This window comes from Ovis canadensis, chromosome 10 (assembly GCF_042477335.2).
Source record: "Ovis canadensis isolate MfBH-ARS-UI-01 breed Bighorn chromosome 10, ARS-UI_OviCan_v2, whole genome shotgun sequence".
Lineage (NCBI taxonomy): Eukaryota > Metazoa > Chordata > Mammalia > Artiodactyla > Bovidae > Ovis > Ovis canadensis.
The window spans coordinates 28,101,496-28,123,803 of record NC_091254.1 but is presented as its reverse complement, the minus strand read 5'-3'; the positions used below and the strand labels follow the sequence as shown (position 1 = coordinate 28,123,803).

At 39.1% G+C, this 22,308-nt stretch overlaps 2 protein-coding genes across 4 annotated transcripts in view; both read left to right on the top strand.

Moving 5' to 3' along the window:
* LOC138446987 (adenomatous polyposis coli protein 2-like) overlaps positions 1 to 17,325 on the top strand; it is a 325,030-nt gene extending 307,705 nt beyond the window's left edge. Inside the window, exon 7 of the mRNA XM_069602483.1 lies at positions 17,241 to 17,325. The gene's annotated coding sequence lies outside the window, so the exon portion shown is untranslated. The remainder of the gene's footprint in view (positions 1 to 17,240) is intronic.
* ENOX1 (ecto-NOX disulfide-thiol exchanger 1) overlaps positions 17,244 to 22,308 on the top strand; it is a 336,022-nt gene continuing 330,957 nt past the window's right edge. For 2 of the 3 annotated variants that reach the window (XM_069601258.1, XM_069601259.1), the window contains exon 1: positions 17,244 to 17,384. The gene's annotated coding sequence lies outside the window, so the exon portion shown is untranslated. The remainder of the gene's footprint in view (positions 17,385 to 22,308) is intronic. The other variant, XM_069601255.1, reaches the window with a different exon arrangement.

Genomic DNA, 22,308 nt, shown 5'->3' with positions numbered 1-22,308 from the left:
AATTTCTGTGTATCTATAAGTAATTAGTGTTTTGGATAGATCAAGAATTATAGGTTAGTAAGTTTTTCTTGGGAACTTGGAAGACATTGCCCTATTTTTTAGCATCTAGTAATGTTGGTAAGATATGATTCTTGTCTCTTTGAAAGTTACTTTTTTTTCCCCCCTTCAGTTTTTAGAAACTGATTTTTATGATCTCTTACCAAAACTTATCTGATTGTAGTCCTTTTCTTCATGTGCTTTTTTGATGGACTTCTTGATGGGCCCTTTCATTTTGAAGACTTGTGACCTATAGTTGTGGGAATTCTTTTAAATTATTTCTTTGATCATTCCCTTTCCTCTGTTTTCCCGCTTTAGAATTCTTTTAAAAATCTGTAGTAGTGGGGCCTTCTGGTTGGCTTCTGTACATTTTTTTTTTTACTCTTGAACTTTTTGTCTCTTAGTTTTTTACCTAACTTTCAGGGGGACTTATTCAAAATTGTTTTCTTACCTTATATTGATTTTTAAAAATTTTTGACTGTTATACTTTAAATTTTCTAATACTCTTTCTTATTCTGAGTATTCCTTTTTAAAACAGAATTGTGTTCTTGTTTCTCAATGTTTTCAAGTTTTGTTCCTCAAATTATTCAGGTTTTCTCAAAGATCATTTTTTTGGGGTTGGATTTTGCTTATTGAAGATATTTTCCTTTATCTTTCAGTATAAATGTCTGTCAACAGTTGTTGTCCAAATATATTTAAGAATCTGTCCAAATAATTTATGTCCAAATGTATTTAAGAATGAAAATTTGATTGGGGACTGCATCTTCAGAGACTGTATATCCTGTCATCCTGCTTTTTCTAGGGTGTTTATGAGAAAGCTGGCTGTTTCCTTGCAGAATCCTCCAAGTTTCTGTATTATCATGATCATCCTTCCTTCTTAAATGTATTCAGGTTATAACTTTGTCTGCTTTCTGATCAACTCCGCCGTCTAGAATTTCACTGGACTGTTTCATCCATTTCTCTTTTCTTTGGTTTTGTAGATTTGTGCCTACTTGGTTTCTTGACTTGAATGTTAATGAGAACCTGGGAAGGCATGGGCTAAACTGACATGATCAGTTTGCCATCTTGAGCTGGAAGCAAGTACAACCAGTATAAATCTTGTCTCTTTTTACAGTTGGTTGAGGAGCTAAAGTGTGAAATAATTTGGTACTGCCTTGTCAAAGGATACCTGTTAGTTTCTTTTGTTTCCTAAGAGAATCAGTATTATCTCAGTGATTTTTTGAAGTGAGAGTAGTTATGGAATTGACCTTTATTATTTCCTTCTCTTAATGGTACCCTGTGTCATCTTAGGAATAGTTGTAGCTATTGCTACTAGTCATAATATTAGTAATAAGTTAAAATGTTTCTAATAAATTGCTCTTGTTTATCCTGTTTCATAAACCTTGTGTAATTATAAATCCAAACTACCCTATGTTTCAGAACAAGGAATATTAAGTCCAATTATTAATATAAACACAAAGAGTACAAAATTCCAGTGTATCCAAACATCAATGTGTGGAGTGATGTAATAGATTTTTTTTTAATTAAAAAGCCTTGGCCTTCCCTGGCAGTCCAGCGGTTAAGACCATGCTTCCACTGCAGGAGGGGCACAAGTTTGATCCCTTCCCAGGAAACTAAGATGCATGCAGGCAAAAAAATGAGAAGGGCTTTCTTTATTGGCCCACTCATTTTTGTTGTCATGTTGGCAGCTTTTGATTTTATTGTGATCTTTTAAAGGTTAATTCTCAATATAAGTGAAGGCTAGAGGAAACCTGGATTCACTGTCTTTGTGGGACTGGTTTTTTTTTTCTTTTTTGTTTGTTTATAAGCCACCCAGTCTGTGGTATTCTGTTGGTGGTGGTGGTTTTGTCACTGAGTCCTTTCTGACTCTTTGTGACCCCATGCACTGTAGCGCACCAGGCTCCTCTGTCCATGGGATTTCCCAGGCAAGAATAGTGGAGTGGGTTGCCATTTCCTTCTCCAGGGGACCTCCCAGCCCAGGGATCGAATCTGGATCCCCTGCATTGTGAGTGGCTTCTTTGCTGACTCAGCCACCAGCGAAGCCTCTGCATATCGACAATATCTCAGCCCCTTGTCAAAGCTCAGGAATGGGCACATGACACAAACTGATCTAGAGGAGAACTTGAGGCTTTTGTTTGAGGGTTGGGGAAGATGTGCTCTTTCTCTGAGCATGAAAGAGAAAAAATGTATCCCCAGGAATTGTTGGCAGCCATTTGGTATCTAAGAGAAGAGGAGGCTCTTAACCAAAATAGGCAGAGCAGAGGACAGAAAGAAGCAGGAGATAACACTGTTGAGCTACTGGAGGGAAGCAAGCTTTGTGACCTGAGTTATCTGTGGACTGTATGAGAGCCATTAAAAAGCCTTTATTATATTTTAAGATATTTAAATGTTGATTGAGTTTTTTAATTGCCCTTAATAGCAATTGAAGCCACTATAATTGATACATATCAAAAGCTTTAACATTTTGAATTTGACCAAGCAATTCCAATACAAGGTTTTGTTTTGTTTTTAATAATGATATAATTAGAGAATGATATAATTAGCACTTCGTTTTAAAAAGTAAAACAGTGTTTAAAAACTTGAAACTGATGCAGCATTTTAAATTAACTCTACTCCAATACTTTTTTTTAAAACAGCAGAAAAAAAAAAAAAAACCCCTTTCGAAATAATTTTAAGTTTACCAAAGAGTTGGAAAAACAATTCAGAGAATTCTTCTGTACTCTTCACCTGGCTTCCCATAAAGAATACCAAACTATGGTATACCCATCAAAGCCAATAAGTTAGCATTGACAAAATGCAGTTATCTACACTTCATTCTGCAGCCAGACTTTACCAGATTTTCAGATCTGTCCTTTTTTCTGTCCCAGGGCCCAGTCTAGGGTGCCAGAGGGATCCTGTCCCACTTAGTCTCCTCCAGGCTCTAACAGTCTCAGTTTCATTTCTTATCTTTCACGACTCTGACAGCTTTGAATTGTACTAGTCAGATGTTTTGTAGAATATTCTTCAGTTTTTTGTTTTTTTTTTCCATGATGTTTTGTGTTGACTAGATGAGAGTTTGGGATTATAGGGAAGAATACCACAATGGTGAAGTGCACTTCTCATCATATAAAAAGTATATGATATCAACATGTCTTACACTGGTAATATGAACCTTGATCAGTTGATTAAGGTAGTATCTACCAGGTTTCTTCACAGTTGCCATTTCATTTTTCCATATTACATCCATTTCAAGTAAGTCACCAAGTCTGGCACACAGTCAAGGGGAGAGAAGTTGTTACATGTCAAAGATAGAAGACTCTCAAAGAATCGGGGGGATACGTTAAATCTACTGCAGTAATTAATAAATATTTTAGGGTGCGCTACTTTAAGGTTATTTTAACTGTTCCTCCTTAAAGCTTTCCCAACTAATTTCAGTATTCATCATTAGGTCATATCCGTAGCATTTCCTGCTGGGTTTCTAATTGTTTTCTCTTTCCCTCCTTCCCTCTGCATTTTTTTACCTAAAATTCTGTAAGGAAGAGCCTTTTTTCTCCCATTTATTTGTTTGTTCATTAATTTATTTATAGGATTTTGAACTCATGCTGTTTATTCTTTGGGTTATATGGTCGGGTACTATAATTACTTGTTTTGTTTCTCAAATTGTTCCAATTTTGGCCATTGGGAGCTCTTTCAGGTTGGCTCCTATGCCTTTTGGCATGCCTGATACTAGTTTCTTATTACTATCATTAATTTTAACTTTCCATGCTTCCTGGCACTATAATAAGGTGCTCCAAACTCAGCCACAGTAGATGTTTAACCCACAGTGGACAAATCAATAATCTCATAAATATTTATTTAATGTTAAATGACTATGCTAGTTGCTATGGGGAACAATGAAGTTTAAGGTATAATTTCTGCCTTCAAGAATTCTATAATCTATTTTCAGAGATAAACTAATAAAAGAAAATGGAAAATACAAGACAGTACACGATTAAATTAGTAAGGACTGGAGAAGCTCACAGAAGAGAGAAAAAGTAATATCAATCTGAATATGTCGAGAAAGGAATCCTTGAGAGATAGATCTAGCTCAGGCAAGTGAAGTGGCAAGGGAAAAAATAAGGGCAATTCTGTTATTAGAGGATATGAGAAGTAGTAAGGGACAAAGTCATCTTAGATGAAATCGACAAAATTTCTTGTTTTATAAGATAAAAATCGAGCTAGAATTGATACAAGGAAAAAAAGGAAGGTAGGAATAGCTCTGGATTTGTTTAATTAAATTTAACATTCCCATAACAACAACCAAACACCACCCCCCCCCAGATCCAGATGGTATTATTAGTGAATTTCTTCAAATATTTGAGGACGGAATGACACTAATCTTAAGTAAATAACAGAAAATAGAGTAGAACACTTCCTAAGTCATTTTCTGAGACATATACTACTTCAATATCAAGTCCTGACATGGTTTAAAAAAATACACATTGATATCTACCACGACCATAGATGCAAAAATATCTAATTCACAGTTAGGAATAGAATGCAGTGATATAGAAAAAGGATGATAGTTGCACGATACAAAATTAATAGTGCAGAAATCTGGTGCTTTTCTGTACATCAATAATGACCTATCAGAAATAGAAAGTAAAAAAAAAGCAGTCCTGTTTTAATTTGCATCAGAAAGAAAAATAAGCTTAACCAAGGAGGTGAAAGTCCTATGCTCTATAAACTATAAAATATTGATTAAAGAAATTGAAGATGATACAAAGAAATGGACAAGCTATTCCATGCTCTTGGACTGGGAGAGTTAATATTGTTAACATGGCCATACCACCCAGAGCAATCTATAGATTTAATGTAGTCCCTGTCAGATTACCTGTGACCTATTTTTACAGAACTGGAACAAATAATTCTAGAGTTTGTTGCAACTACCGGTAAAAAGGATTCTGAATTACCAGAGCAGTATTGAGCAAAAAGAACAGAGCTGAAGGGAGGTATCACCTTCCCAGATTTCAGACTCTGACAAAGGTACGGCAATCAAGAAAGCATGACATTGGCACGAAAACAGACTTAAGGTCGATGCAACAGAACAGAGAGCCCAGAAATAAGCCCATGTGTCTGTGGTCAGTTAACCTGCAGTGAAAGAGGCAAAGACACACAGTGAAGAAAAGACCGTCCATCTCTTCAGTAAGTGACGCTGAGAAAACTGGACAGCTACCTGTAAAAGAGTGAGATTAGAACATTTCCTCACGCCAGAGACAAAAATTAAAATCTATTAAAGATAAAATGTATCAATGACCTAAGTAGAACCTGAAACCGTACATCTAGAAGAGAGCATAGGCAGAACACTCTGACATAAATTGTGGCAGTACATTTCTGAATCCGAAGCAAAAGAAAGAAAAGCAAACATAAATTTTTTTTAAAGTCGCTTAGTTAAACTTAAATGGTTTTCTCAGCAAAGGAAATCATCAACAAAACAAAAAGGCAACCTGTGGAATGGGAGAAAATATTTGCAAATGATGTAACAGGTGGCTAATAGCCCAAATATATAAATAGCACACATAACTCAATATCTAAAAAAACAACCACCCTGATTAAAAATTGGACAGAAGACCCAAAATGACATTTTCTCCAGAGAAGACATACATATGGCTAATAGGCACATGAAAAGATGCTCAGCATCACTAATTATTAGAGAAATGCAAATCAAAAGAAGATATTACCTCATGCCTGTCAGACTATTATCAAAAAGCCTACAAATAACAAACATTGCTGAAGATCTGGAGAAAAGAGAATCTTCATACACTATTGGTGGGGGTGTAAATTGGAGCAGCCACTATGAAAAACTGTGGAGCATCCTTAAGAAAACTGAAAATAAAAACTACCCTATTGGTCTAACAGTTGCTCTCCTGAGTATATATCTGGAGAATATGAAAACTATATTTGATATGATTCATACACCACAGTGTTCATAGTACTAGCTGCAATAGCCAAGACATGGAAGCAACCCATGCACCCATCAGTACCATCAACAGACAAATGGATTAAGGTGTGTGTGTGTGTGTGTGTCTGTGTGTGTCTGTGTATAGTGGAATATTATTCACCCATAAGAAAAGAATGAAATTTTGCCATTTGTAACAATGTGGATGGGCCTAGATAATACTATGCTTAGTGAAATAAGTCAAAGACACATACTGTGTGATATCACTTACAAGTGGAGTTTAAAAATTAAACTGACAGATGTATATAGCAAAACAAACAGATTCACAGATTCAGAAAGCAGACTAGTGGTTGCCAGTGAGGAGAGGGAATGAGGGAGGGACAAGATGGAGGTTAAGGGACACAAGCCACTAGGTGTACAGTAGGTGAGCAGCACAGATCCGTTGCCCAGCACAGGGCAGCATGGCTGCCATAATGATGTTTAATGTCGTGTACTCTGTAAAGGTTCTGAGTCACGATGCTGTACACCTGACACCAATATAATGTTGTAAACCAGCTATACTTCCAAAAATAAAAAGTTGAAGCAATGAATTCCTCCTAAATCAAGAAGGCGGCATGCATGTCCACTCTCACTGGTTCTGTTTAACACTGAACTCGAGGTTCTAGCCAATGAAACAGGATTAGCTACTGAAAGAAATTTTAGAAGTTAACAGATTGAAAAGGAAGAAGTGATTGAACAGTCTCTGTTTGCAAGTGGTATGACTGCATATCTGGAAAATTCTAAGAAATCTAAAAAGATCTATTTGAACTTGGCAGAAATCTATTCAATTTATCAAGGCCTCAGGATACAAGGTCATTGTAAAATATCAATTGTATTCCTATACATGAAGAAATAATTAGAAAATGAAATTAAAAACACCACCACTTACAATAATATCAATACCATAAGATAGTGCTATATTTAAATGAAAAACATAATACCTAAACACTGAAAATTAGAAAATATTTCTGATAAAAATTAAAAATGACCTAGGTGGAAAAATATATATTATATATGTAATGGAAGAATCAGTATTTTTAAGATGTTGGTTTTCCCAAAATGGTGTATAGATTACCATAATCAAAAAGGGGTTTTGGTTTTTGTTTTGTTTTTTTGTAGAAATTGACAATTTCTAAAATCTATATGGAAATACAGGGGCTTACAAGAATCAAAACATTTTCTTCCTCTTTTTTAAAAAACTGAGTCAAACTTTTTTTCCTCTCTCTTTTTTTTTTTTTTTTTAAGCTTTTCTGGCTGTGCCATGCGGCCTACGGGATCTTCCCTAACCAGGAATCAAACCCATGCCCCCTGTGTTGGGGGCATGGAGTCTTAACCACTGGACTGCCAGGGAAGTCCAAGTCAAACATTTTTTTAAAAATGAATGACAGTGTGGGGGAACCCTCACTTTCTGATTTTAAGACTTACTCTAAAAGCATCAATAATTAAGAAAATCTAATATTAGATAAAAGATTAGAGAAACAGATCAGTGAAACAGAATCGGAAATAAACAACTATATAGTTGATTGATTTTCAACAAAGATATCAAAGCAGTTTAGTGAAATAAAGGAACAGTCCATCAGCAGATGGTGCTGGAACCATCCATTAACTGTGTTGAAACAATGAAACTTAATGCCCACTCACTCCAGTATTCCTGGGCTTCTCTTGTGGCTCAGCTGGTAAAGAATCTGCCTGCAATGAGAGAGACCTGGGTTCAGTCCCTGGGTTGGGAAGATACCCTGGAGAATGAAACAGCTACCCACTCCAGTATTCTGGCCTGGAAAATTGCATGGAGTGTCACAAAGAGTTGGACCCGACTGAATGACTTTCCCTTTCACACAGGAAGTAATTCGGGATGTATCATAAATCTCCATGTGAAAGTAAAAGCTGTAAAGCCTCTAGAAAGAAATGTAGGCCAGTGTCTTAGAAAGATGGCAATTATTTTTTAGAATACCAAAAGCACTAACACTATAGGGGAAACAAATTAATTGGACTTGGCCAAAATGAAGAACTTCCATTTGTAAACAGACGTTATTAATAGAGACACCACAGACAGGGAAAATACTGTGTAATGCATACGTCTGACAAAGAAATTGCGTCCAGAATCTCTACAGAACCTTTACAACTCATTTTAAGAAGACAGAAAACACCCTTTCCCCAAAGGGGCAAAATTTCCTGATCAGAACCTTCACAAAAGAGGATATCAGAGCATCCAGTAAACATTTGAAGATCAATAATGACGTTAGTCATGAGGGAAATGCAAAGTTAAATACCACTTCACACCTACTAGACTTGGCTACAAATAAAAGCAGTGATGATGCAGAATGTTGGTCAGGACATTGGAATATAGGAGCTCTCGGTCAGTACTGGTGGGGATGCAAAATATTACAGCCATTTTTGGAAAACTAGTGGTTCCTTAGAGTTAAACATGAACCTGCCCTAGGCCCCATCAGCCTCGATCTAATTGTTTACTTAAGAGAAACGAAAGCGTATATTTAGAAAAAGCCTGTATCAGAGTGTTTGTAATAACTTTATAGTGACTGAAAACTGGATCAACGTCAATGTCCATCAGCCAGAGAGTGGGTAACAAGCCATTGTGTTTTCCTACAATGGAATGATACTCATTTATACAATATTTTTTATACACTAATGCTCATGAATTAACTGAATAGACTTAACAACAAGGATAAAGTATAGTCACTGTGGTGCAAAGGAAGCCAGACAAAAAATAATATATGTGATATATATGATTCTGTATATATTATATATGATTCTGTATATATGAAGTTCAAGTACAGACCAAGACATCGACAGTGATGGAAACCAGAGCTCCCCTTTTGTATGGGCTTGACGGAAAGGCACTTTCTGGAGTGATGAAAAGGCTGCTTATCCTAACTAGTGTTTTGGTTACCTTTGGTTACATTTGTGGATGCTCCACACTGAAGTATACGCCAAAAATCTGTGCATTTTACTGTATGTAAATTACATACCACTTGAAAGAAACTGTGTGCATACTCTGTATTCTGTACTGACCTTTGGGGGGAAGATTTATGAAATCTTGGGTGTTTGATCGTCACGAACATGGGAAGGAATGTGACTTCTAAACCTTGGAGCAGCGTGGATCATCCCATTCCGCTCTCCTGGGCCTGAGCTCACACACCAGTTCCCCTTCTTGAATTTCCACATTCTGTCAGTGTTCTTACAATTTTCATCAAACCCAGGCTTAAAATATTCTTGCAACTTTGATTATTTCTTCTATTTTATCATGACTTCCATCTAATTTATGGAATTTCCTCTATTCTCTGCTTTTTTTCCTTCCATCTAGGCCTTCCTTTATACTTTCACAACTATATTTCTGTTTCACTCTCTTAGCAATAGTCCTCTCCTTTTTTTTTTTATTTTTTTAATTATTCAGAACACTGATGCCACATTTATCCTCAAAAATACACTCCTGGTCAAAATTCATCTGAAACAGGAACACTTCTGGTAGCTCTAAGCTGGTTGACAAAATTTCAAATTTGTTATTCTGGAACTCACACCCTAGTCTTATTCTCCAGCTCCATAAATTCTCCTCTCCAGTCTCCAAATTTGTCACAGTCTCTCTCATCTCTACAGTAGAGCAATATATGTGTCATTTAAGATTTTTCACATTGATTAGTACCCCTTTTGAAGGAACACGTGCTTATATACAGTAACAATTTTAGTTCCAGAATTGTCTGTTTTTTGTTTTGCTTTGCATCTTTTTTATTTTTTGTAATATGAAGACACTGCTACTAAAGCTTTATCACTTACTTGTTTATTTAACAAATATGTGTTGGGCCCCAGCCATATACCAGACACAATACTGAGAGCTATAGATTTGGTTGCAAGCATGGTGAACGTGATGCTTGCCTTGACAGAGCTTGAAGCCCTAATTAGAGAGGAATTTAAAAAGTAATTATAATTCAGTGTGGTTAGTGCTATGGACGGGGAGGAGTCCCATATTAGTCATGTATTGTTGCTTAACAAATTACCCGGAAACTTAACAGATTCTCCAGAGAAATACCCACAGGGTGCATGTGTGTAGAGTATGAATAGACACACACACATACACGCACACACATTGTTGTTCAGTTAAGTCGTGTCTGACTCTTTGTGACCCCTTGGACTCCAGCCTGCCAGGCTCCTCTGTCCCTTACTATCTCCTGGAGTTTGCTGAAACTCATGTCAATTGAGTCAGTGTTGCTATCTAACCATCTTATTATCTGCCGCCCCCTTCTCCTTTTGCTTTCTGTCTTTCCCAGCATCAGGGTCTTTTCCAGTGAGTTGGCTTTTTGCATCAGGTGGCCAAAGTATTGGAATTTCAGAATCAGATCAGTCCTTCCGAAGAATATACAGGATTTAGGATTGACTGGTTCGATCTCCTTTCAGTCCAAGGGGCTCTCAAAAGCCTCCTCAGGCACCACAGTTCAAAAGCATCAGTTCTTGGACGCTCAACCTTCTTCCTCTATACACACACATACACAAATATATAGAGATACACACGTATATATATCAGTATTTTTACCTATTTGTAGAGAACTTTATTTCAGAGAATTACCTCCTGTGATTATGGGGGCTGGCAAGTCCAAAATCTGCAGGGCAGACTGGAGATCCAAGGAAGAGTTGTGTTTTAGCTCAAGTCCAGAGGCAGTCTGTAGGCATAATACCTCTTTCTCAGGAGACCTCAGATGGTTCTCTTTTAAGGCCTTCATCTGATTGGATGCTTTCCTGGTGGCTCAGAGGTTAAAGCGTCTGCCTGCAATATGGGAGACCTGGGTTCAATCCCTGGGTCAGGAAGATCCCCTGGAGAAGGAGATGGAAACCCACTCCAGTATTCTTGCCTGGAGAATCCCATTAGGAAGAGGAGCCAGGTGGGCTACAGTCCACAGGGTTTCAAAGAGTCGGACACGACTTCACTTTCACTTTCACTTTCGCTGATTGGATGAGACCCACCAGCACTGTATAGGTTAGTCTGCTTTACTCAGCATCTACTGATTTAAATGTTAATTTCATTTAAAAAAATCCTTTCATAGCATCATTCACACTGGTGTTGAACTAAATATCTGAGTACTGTGGCCTCACCAAATGTCACACAACACTATTACAGTCAGGAATCTGCATGACTCAGGGCAGTCCTCCGGCTCATGGTCCCTCGCCTGGCTCCAATCAGGGTGTCGGTGAGACGCACAGTTGTCCCAGCTGGAGCTGACCTGCAATTCCCCTGGCTCAACCGCACCAGGATCCATTTCCAGGCTCAGTCAGTGATCATTGGCAGAGCTCAGTTCCCTGACAGCTGGATGGACTGAGGGCCTCAGTCCCTTGCCAGTGGACCTCTCCAGAGAGCACTGCCAGTATGGCAGCTGGCATCATTAGGGTCAGAGGGCAAGAGAGAGGTCATTTCTCATCACTTTTGCCATACTTCATTCATCAGAAGACTAGGTCTCACCCACACTCAAGGTGGGGAAGGAGAGGGGATTACATAAGTGTGTGAACACTGGAATAGAGTCAGTCAAGAGAATCAATGGAAGGTCCTTTCTAGTTTGAAATATTTTAACTCTATGATGAGGAACTAGAGAAAGGATGGAATATTGCTGTGGCTTGGGAAGACTCACTTAAAAGGGGAGGCTTCCCTGAGCTGTGCTAGGTGGGTTCATACACCAAGAGGAAGAAAAGAAGCAGCAGTGGTTCTTCACAAGCCATGTGCATCTGAGCATCTGTGGAGCATTTGAAAAATGCATATAGTGACAGCTTTCCTTTGGTGATTCCAGTTTAGTTCACATGGGTAATTTTGATGCATCCCTAGTTAAGATTCACTGTAATATAATGAGCAGACAGTTTTTAGTTGACCCAAGGATTTGGATCAGAAATAGTGTGTTTTAAGGTTAGAGAGAATGGTGGAAACAGGTATTCGTAATGAGGACGTAGATCTGATCCTTAAGAAAATAGGGAGACATTGTAAGTGACTGAGTTGGTTGTTGTTGAGTTGCTCAGTCATGTCCGACTTTTTGCAACCCCATGGACTGCAGCATGCCAGGCTTCCCTGTCCTCTATCTCCCAGAGTTTGCTCAGACTCAGTCCCTCGAGTCAGTGATGCCATCCAACCATCTCATCCTCTGTCGTCTCCCTCTCCTCCTGCCTTCAGTCTTTCCCAGCATCAGGGTATCTTCCAATGAGTCAGTTCTTTGCATCAGTTGGCCAAAGTATTGGAGCTTCAGCATCAGTCCTTCCAGTGAATATTCAGGGTTGATTTCTTTTAGGATAGACTGGTTTGATCTCCTTGCTGTCCAAGGGTCTCTCAAGAGTCTTCTCCAACACGACACTTCAAAAGCATCAATTTTTCAGTGCTCAGCGTTCTTTATGGTCTAACTCTCACATCCGTACATAACTACTGGAAAAAGCATATTTTTGACTAGTTGGACCTTTGTCAGCAAAAATGATGTCTCTGCTTTTTAATAGGCTGTCTAGGTTTGTCAGAGCTTTTCTTCCAAGGAGCAAGCATCTTTTAATTTCACAGAAAGTTACTGAGTAGTGCCTGAATATATAGTTATGTTAAAAATTTTTCATTTATGTATTCATGCATTCATTTTTTTTTTCAAATACTTCTTTATCATCACCACAGACCGGGATATCAGATATTTTTGACTGTTTGTAGGTTGAGCTACAAGAAGGAACACCAGCAAAAAGCTTGTGGTGGTGTATGAGGTGTGATGTCATGAGTTGGGTGAATGGGAAGAGGAGTTGACAGGATTCCATAATTCAGTGGAAGAAATAAAGAAGGGTGAGAAGGGAATGATGACACCATGTCTTTTAAAGTCCACCCTCCTTCAGCAGACCTCCCAGGACTGGGAAGCAGAGAGGGTGTTGGGGAATTTGAGTTACCATGTGCTTCAGCTCTTCTGTTCAGTAAAATATTCTATGGGTCTGACAAGGATAGAGTAGCGTGGCTCAGTAAGCCCTTGAAAGGGGGATTTATTCAGAGGCACTGTATTTTAAATCCACAAATGATGAGATTCCTGCCAAGCTTCTTTCAAATTAAATAAAGTCCAGAATATAGGGGAAATAGGAATGTTCATTAATGCGATAAGACAGCATTTCTACATGAAGGATACAAAATCAAATAGAGTCTTTGTTTTCGTTGCTTCTAGAGAGTCAAAGTCAGAATCCTTTTGTGGCTCTGTGCCTGTAACAATATGGGGCATCTTTTCATCATACTTTCGGGAATGAAAGGGCATATAGTTTCTCTGCACGATGACAGGCATGTTTCCTTGAACAGTGCCCTGTAAAGGTCACTTTGGAGATTTGAGTCACAAGCCCTGTGACTTAAATTTGAGGCTAAGTTTAGAAATGGTGTGTCCAGAGTGTGCCAAGTTCCATTAAAAGCCCTGGTGTCATTTTGGATTACAGTTGAATAGAATAGGACCCAGTGGGTCACTGTATCTTTCTTCGTAGCAATACATAGATTCTCCTTCTTTGTATTATTCCCTGGTTGGGTGGTTATGATAGATGCCTACTTTCACACCAGATCCTGGAAAATAATGTCTAATTTCATGGACCTTTTTTTTTTTTCTCAAGTAGCTTATTTTCTAGCTTTTCAATTATCATTAGAGGATTTCTATAAAAGCCTAATTATTTGTGTATGTTCAGTTATGGTTGATCTTAAATGCTACCTTCCTCACTGACGCTTTCACTATCCCCCTCGTCCCCAAGAAAGAGGATCTCCAGCCCTTTCCAAGCTTCAGAGCACTTCTTCCCTCAGTGATATCATTGTGCTCTGTTATATAACAGCACTACTACTCCTCACTGCCAACTGATGCGTTCTTACCATGCTCCTCTTATTGTGCTGAGCACGTCATACTGTTTGTTGTTGAGTCTCTAAGTCATGTCTGACTCTTCCTCTTTATATAGGTTTTCTTACTTAATGCTCACAGCAACTTATATGGGAAGTATATCATTTCTGCATTTTGCTGAGGAGGAAGCCAGGGTTAAAGAGTCTTAGGTGCCTTGCCCAAGATCACACAAGAACACCCCCAGTCAGTCTGGTCCAGACCCGATTCTTTCAACCACGTACTAGTACCTCCTTCTTAAAATTTCTGACATCCAAGTAGCATCCCATTCCAAACCAGTGAGATCCTTGAGGGGAAAACTGTGTTGCATTTTTTCAGTATTCTTGGAATTTTCCGACGTGTTGATGACTCAGACGTATGCCCTGTGATATTTGTCTTTCTCTGTCTGGCTTAGAGAAAGACAGATATCATATGATAATACTTATATGAGAGATCTAAAAAATGATACAAAGAAGCTTAATTACAAAACAGAAATAGCTTCATAGATATAGAAGACAAACTTACAGTTACCATAGAGGAAAGCAGACCAGGGGTAAATTAGGAGTTTGGGATTAAAATATACTCACTACTAGGTACAAAATGGGACTTCCCTGGTGGCTCAGTGGTAAAGAATCTACCTATCAGTGCAGGAAACCCCAGTTTGATCACTGAGTCAGGAAGATCCCCTGAAGAAGGAAATGCCAACCCACTCCAGCATTCTTGCCCGGGAAATCCCATGGACAGAGGAGCCTAGATAACCAGCAAAGACTTACTGTATCACACAGGGAGCTTTACTCAGTATTTGTAACAACCTATAATGGAAGAGAATGTAAAAAGGAATCTATGTTCATGTACATATATACATATATAATTAAATCATGTGTTTATGTACATATATACACATACAATTAAATCATGCTGCTGTATATCTGAAACTAACATAACCTTTGAAAATCAGTTATATTTCAAAAAAATTTAAAAATGAAGTCTGCAGTAAGTTGTGGGTGAGTGACTGCTTGGAAAGCACCATCAATATTTTATGGAAAACACAATCTACAAGTTGAGGCATTCCACGTGAAACTTTGTTTTTAAGCTGTGTGAAGAAATCAGAATGCTAGTCTGTGACGTTTTAAGAACAGTTGCTGTTTATTTTGTATTCTTGCCATTTACCTTAGATTCTGTGGTCCAGATACTTCCATCCCCTGTTCTTTGTCAAGCTCTTCTTCCTTCTTTTATGCAAAGATAAACTGGCTCTGTTTGGCCTGGTTGTTTTTTCTCTGGGCCCCATGTAGTAATCCTAGGCTCCAGTTCTGCAGGGCTCTGAAAATGCTGCCAGTCATTCTTCCTTATTTCTTTATTCGTGCCTTAAGCTTTTGTTGCCTAAAATAAAATGAAAAGTTTTTAAAGTTTCACGTGACCTTCTTCATCCTTCTCTAGCCTTGCTGTAAAGCTTCCCAGCCACAGTGTGGATATGAGCTAAAAGTTCCAAGGCTTGTCCAGAAGACAATGCCATTAAAAGCTGGCACTTCGAGGGGAATTTTGGAGTGATTGATTACAAGGTAGTAAATATGAAACCCACCATAAACGTGGATGGTAGGGAAACTGATGGAGGGTCAGCTCTTAGCACCGGAACAGCCCGAAACATATAGGTACTTGACTGAAAATGAGAGAGGAAATCTGTCAATAGATGGAGCTCTGCCAAGACCTGTCGGTTGGTCCTCATAGACGGACACAGCTACGAGGAGATGCAGTCCTATGACTCGGAGACAGCCACAGAGGATGCAGCCTCCATCCCTGCATCAGGGACGCTGTTCTCCTTACGCAAAGGCAAGGCGATGTCCTCTCTCCCCTGGCCAACGAAGGAACTGTGGGCCACACGGAGGCACCAGAGGAAGATGCGGCCTTCGCCTTGGCATCGCTGATGTCCCAGGGCACGCACGAACCTCCCCACCACACCAGGAGACCCCTGGGGCTCCAGAGGGCTCTCTCTGCATCAGGAAGAAGGTGGGAGAGAAAGTGCAGTGTGCAGAGCTGGGTGTCTGCATTTCCGTGAGCCCTGACTCAGTGAGATAATGTCTGATATAAAACGAAAGCAAATTAGGAGAGGAGTTTTCTTGATCAATTTAGTAATATGTGAGTTCATTTAGTATATTGCAGTATATCCTGTTCCCCTGTCAAAATTCTGTTTATGAAATATTTTTCTTTTTTTTTTAAAGTGTAGTTGATTTACAATGATGTGTTAGTTTCTGGTATATAGTAGAGTGATTCCATTTTATATATATATATATTGCTTCATATTCTTTTCCATTATAGGTTATCACAGGACATTGAATATGGTTCCCAGTGCTGTATAGCAGATCCTTGTTGTTTACATAATTTTACATATAGTAGTTTGTATCTGTTAATCCCATTCACCTAATTTGTCCCCCTCCCCCACACTCCCCCCCTTGGTAACCGTAAGTTTGTTCTCTAAGTCTGTAAGTCTTTTTCTGTTTTGTAAATGTCGTTCTTTTGTATCTTTTTTTTATTCTACATCTAACCAATATCTTATGATATTTGTCTTTCTCTGTCTGAGTTACCTTCGCTTAGTGTGATACTCGCTAGGTCCATCCACGTTGCTGCAGATGGCCCTATTTCGTTCTTTTTTGTGTCTGAGTAGGACCCCATAATCTCTTTGGGCCACATCTTCTGATCCATTCATCTGTTGATGGATGCTTAGGTTGCTTCCATATCTTGACCGTTGTAAATAGTGCCGCGGTGGCCATTGGGGTGCAGAGTTGCCTTATTATCTGGATATATGCCCAGGAGTGGGATTGTGGGATCATATGGTAACTCTGTGTAGTTTTTTTTTTTTAAGGACACTCCATACTGTTCTCCATAGCAACTGCACCGAGTGAACTAGTTTTCTAAAGCACACAGACCACAGGATGAAGTGAGGGAAGAGACCTTTTGGGCTTTGATGCCCCGGTTTTCAGCCTGATCTCAGGAACCTGTGCCTTCATTTTCTTACCTGGGAAATGGCGCCAGTGCCCTCAAGTGGCAGGGCCATCCCTCAAATCAGAAAGCCTGTGCCCGGGGTCTTGCAGCTGGTGGGCTCCCAGAGAAGATCAGCGTTGCCGCCTTCGCGCTGAGCACTGTCCTTCAACCCTCGTCTGGTTAGAGAAAGACAAAAGCAGATTCACAGATTCGTTATAAAATTTGGTCATTTCTAGAGACAGTGCTGAAAAGGTTGCCATCCCACCCTGCCATTTATGAATATGACGATCTGGGAGTGCAAATTTAATAGCAGTTAATACTTTTAACAATAGTGGTAGATGCTATTCCAGCATGTTCTGACTACAGTGGCCGGTTCTGACAGTCACAGTACTTTGGACGTGTCCTAATGGAGTGCTTTTTTCTCCTTCCAGAAGCATCTGGCATGTCGAAGCTCCACTGTCTTCCATGAGACTGCCTTTGTGAACAGCTTCCATTTAAAAGAGTTTTGTGAATAAGTGGTTTCAGTCAAGTCCCCAGCGAACACATTCCTCTTCTCATCTCTTGGAGCTCTTAAGGTTTGTATTAAGTTTTCCATTTGTCTCATGAAGTTGTTCTTAATTTTCAAGGATATTTTAAAAATAGGTAATAGTCTTACCCTATTGCAATAAGAACTCCGGAAGTAGATTATGTACAGATTGTAATCCTTTGATTTCACTGGGAGACAGATATAAATGAGAAGAAATTTGATATGCTGTTTCTCATATTTATTATTATATACTCTGTGGGATGTTACAAGGATATTAGAAATAACATATCCCCCACATTGGCTTAAACAAGTTTTATTTCTGTGTTGATAAATTCTAATTGAATAGATTCAATGAATTTATATTGAGTGTCTACATATATCAGATTTGGTTAAGTACTTTCAATTAGCTAAGACTTTGCAGATAAATTATGCTTTGAAATATTGAAAATCAAAACTGCATTTGTCAATATCAACTAGTGTTATTATTTTGACATTTTTCAACTTATACAATCTCAGTAGCCAGAATGTTTATATTTAGCCGTAACAAGGGGTACTTACTGTATGATTTATTATGGTAGAACAGGGTTGTTGTTTAATGCATGTGTGTTAACAGCTTAAAAGATTACTAACTATATTGTTGCTTACTTAAGGACAAAGCTTGCTAGCACAACAAGCATTTTATTTCGGAAACGTGTGTTCTGCTATTGAGATGGTACCAAGTAAATCGCTTTTATTTTGAAAGTACTTTCTGATAAAAGACCCACCTACAAGGCTGAAGTTAATCCCCACCTCTTTCATAGATGAAAAAATGATCAAGCACACAAATAAAGCTTTGTACATTGAGTGCGCAAAACTAAACAAAGAGCATGGAAGAAGGAACATAGTTCTTTCCCTGGCATGACATGTCTTTTTCCACAGGCGTTTATTTCATTTGGTTGGACTTTCATTCTGTCCATGGTGACAAATGTTTTCTCCCCTAAATAGCTCTCTACTGTGTGTGTTTTTTTAAAATTTCTTTTATTTCTACTGAGAAATCAAAGTAGATTTCACTGCCCTGCCGGGCTAGACTCCAGTTTTCCCACTGTCGTCTTCATTGCTGGGCCCCATGACTGACTTTCTTTGAAGGATGAGGCGTGTGTATAGGGGAGTGGGAAGGTGGGAAGTGGTGTTTCCACCTTCACTCTGCAGTCTGGTAGGATGCTGTGGTGTGCAGAGATGTAACAAAGAGTATCTGTATTAAAAAGAGGCACTGGGAAGAACTTGACAAGTGACCCAAATGTTCTTCCCTACTCGGCAAGCAGGATCCCACTTGAACCGTCTGAAACCAACAAGAATCTGTTTGTCTTCAGACCTTCATACTATGTATCCACTTTCCTTTTGAATCCTAATACAGATTCTCCTTTCTTAGAGCCTCCTTGTCTAAAAGCCTAAGGAATTCTTGACCTCCTTGTGCAGTTTATTTCTGCTGCCACGGAGACAGGGAATGTGTTGGTCAGAGTCCCCCTGCATCATGACAGACTCAGGTCTCAAGTCATCCTTTTCCTCTTCAGGAGAGAGAAACACATTTTTCTGAACCTTTCCTATGAGATCATACAACCCACAAATTTCTTTACCCTCACAGTTTTGTTCTCTGTTTCTTAAATTCTCTACATTCTGCTTAAGTTTGACAATACAGACATGTTACTGGAGCATTAAAAATCATCTATTGGTATTCCTCTGTGGGGCGACTATTGACATTTTGAAGGGAGTGCTTCTTTTAAAAAAAAAAAATTTTTTTTTCTTGACATGGCACGTGGGATCTTAATTCCCTGACCAGTGATCAAACCTGCCCCGCTTGAATTGGAAGTGCAGAATCTTAACCACTGGACCACTGGGAAAGTCCCAGGGGAATTTTTTCTTTATGATGTAAGATCAACCCATGGATTTTAGAAAGGTTAATAGCCCTGCCTTCCAGGAACTGCAGACCAGCAGCGCCCCTGTCCCCAGTCCCTGGTCGGTGTGATATAACCAGATTCAAACCTCCTCACATCCCTATTGAGGACCAGGACTGCTCAGACCACAGAGTCTTCAGCAAGAACTCAGCATGCTAAAACGGGCAGAGTTGAGCAAATGGTGAGGTTGGCCCAGACCCCATTTTAACTCTGGGTGCCAGCCTCTTCCCACCCTATCGTTCTTCTGAAAACTCTGGGTTTGCATTGATTTTTCAGCTATCTAGAAACACATCAACATATGTAAATAGATACTCTTTTGAATAACCAGAATTTCTGATTTGGTGTCTAGAGGAGGTCACTGTTGTTTGATACAGGAACATGGATCTGGGGATGATAATCTCAGGACTCAATGCAGGAAAATAGAGAGTGGAGAGCTCTGGGGACCTACAGAAAGGAAAGGGCCCAGACCACAGTGGAAATGGTGGGGCAGGTATCACAACGGTCACTGTTGTGACACCCGCTCAGTCATGGAGAGAGGGAAGGGGCAGAGCTGCTGAAATCCGAGGGGAGACTGGACAAGGTAAGGAGCAAAGAAGTAGTTTTTCACTTGCATCTGTGGCGTGCATCCCAGTTTCGGCTCTCTGCCCCGTGTCATAGGCCGACTTCAGGGATCAGGGTATACGGATTTTAACCGGTCCTTTACTGCAGCCGAAACTCTCTCCCCCATCAGACCCGATATGCCTTCCTCACCCAGCTTCCATCCACATTTCTGTCTTGTTCCTCACTTATTTTCTGGCATCCCCTCCACCCCCTTTCATTCTTCATTCATGCAGAGAATGGGGTCATGACTTAATGCCTTTTATTTCTCTGGATTCTTCCAAAACCTCAAGTGAGGCTCTCCATGAAAAGGAAAGGGTATAGAAGCAATGGGTTTCGGGAAATGTTTCCCATAAAAGCTTTGTTAAAGCTCTGATCTCTTGAGACATTTACCGTTAATACAGGCACAACCTTTCCATAGGAAAACAAATTCTCATTCGCTCTTTTCTTTAACACAAGGAATCGTTGAATTCCCTAGTACAGAGTTTTGTTGTTGCTGAGTCACTAAGTTGTGTCTCTCTTTTGCGACCCCATGGATTGTCACCCACCAGGCTCCTCTGTCCATGGGATCTCCCAGGAAAGAGTACTGGAATGGGCTGCCTTTCCTTCTCCAGGGGATCTTCCCGACACAGGGATTGAACCTGTGTTCCCTGCATTGGCAGGTGGATTCTTTACCACTGAGTCACCAGGGGAGCTTGTAGTATAGTTTACTTAATAAGAAGATGAGGGTAATTTATGACTTAAAAATACAGTTAGGGGTGTCTTGGTTGTTATGTGGGTTACACGTACTCTCTGCCTTGGCTTGCACAAAATACACACAGCAAGTGCAGAGTTGCACATGGGAACTAGATGAAAGGAGTAGTTTTCTTTGCTTTCTGCTAAAATGAAGACTCCTACATAAGATTTATCGTCTATAAAAAAAAGACTACTATTATAGAGACAGAAATAACACCGAAGGCTTCCCTTAGCTTGTGTTGTTGAATTATTTAAAGCTTTATAGCCGAGTTTCTGGTCCTGATTTTTTTTAAACATGGCGGTTTTCCTGTCCTCCCTTCTTGGGTGTTCAGGACACCGAGTTCTATTTGGCTTCTCGGAGTTTCTCATTTCCTGAAGTGTACCACTAGCTCTATAAACATGGAAGAATAAATATTAGTTTTATGAGACCATGTTCCTCTCCTAGTTGAAAAATAGCATATAATAAAAAATACAAGGATGTAATATTGAAAATTATAGGTCAATATGCTCTCTTATGGTGGGTATATATCTGATGCTCATGCATGGAGACTGTGTTTTCAGAAAAATGGTATGCTGTGTAATACCACTTGTGTCTGTGATATATTTTCAGCCCTCATGTTTAACAATATATCTCAAGTGAGTCTCGCCTCACTAGTGAAATGTTTCCAACTTATTTACCACTGTGATTTAAAAACCAAGGAAATGCTCTGACCCTTGCTGTTAATTCCGAAAATTACATATGATCCAAAGTTAAAATGTTTGTGGCTCCCTTTCTTGCTGGAGAGCCCCAGCACCCAACCAGCTCCTTGGAATTACATTAGAAAATGTCTGATGGCAATTTCGAATCTAAAAGAAGTTTTGTGAGGGATTTAAAGTAAAAAGTCAGTTGTGGTCTTGCACAGCTAGTCAGTACTTAGTGCGTGCTGTCGCTCAGTCGTGTCTGACTCTTTGAGACCCCATGAACTGTAACTCACCAGGTTCCTCTGTCCATGGAATTTTCTAGGCAAGAATACTGGAGCGGGTTGCCATTTCTTCCTCCAGGGGAATCTTCCCAACCCAGGAATCAGACCCACGTCTTTTGTGTCTCCTGCATTGACAGGCAGATTCTTTACCACTGACAATTGTTATTGTGAAATCCAGACTCTGTAATTATGCATGTTTAACAGCAATGAAAATGTACAACCCATTGATCATGCCCCTAAAGCTTCATAGTCATACCCAGTAAGGAAGAGAAAGAGTAACCTTCATGGATAATGTGTGAGTTGAAACACTCTTGAAGCTACAGGATTCAATATAATTACTAATATGTTCAGATAATTCACTTCCTTCTGGAAATGACTATCCATTTGCCAAAAGTGCCAGTGATTTATATCAAGGACAGTTTCTTCTCTTATATTAATATTCCCTTGTTCCTCTTGATAAAGATGGAAAATAATCAAGCCTTGTATAGTCCAGGCTCAACAATAAGAAAATTGAACCTATTGGAATAGTTCCTTCTAACTGCCTGAATTTCTACAGGATGCTTCTTTTAAACCACGAAATTTAAAAATACATTAAATTTTATTATGAAGTAATTTAAGCCTACAGAAAATAATAAAGTCTATTTGCTGCCATGTTTTATTTTATATTTTTATTTTTAGTGGATTTGTTTTTGTTTTCTTTCCAATTTTATAGACAACGCATGTTGACGTAAAACTAGCCAAACATAAA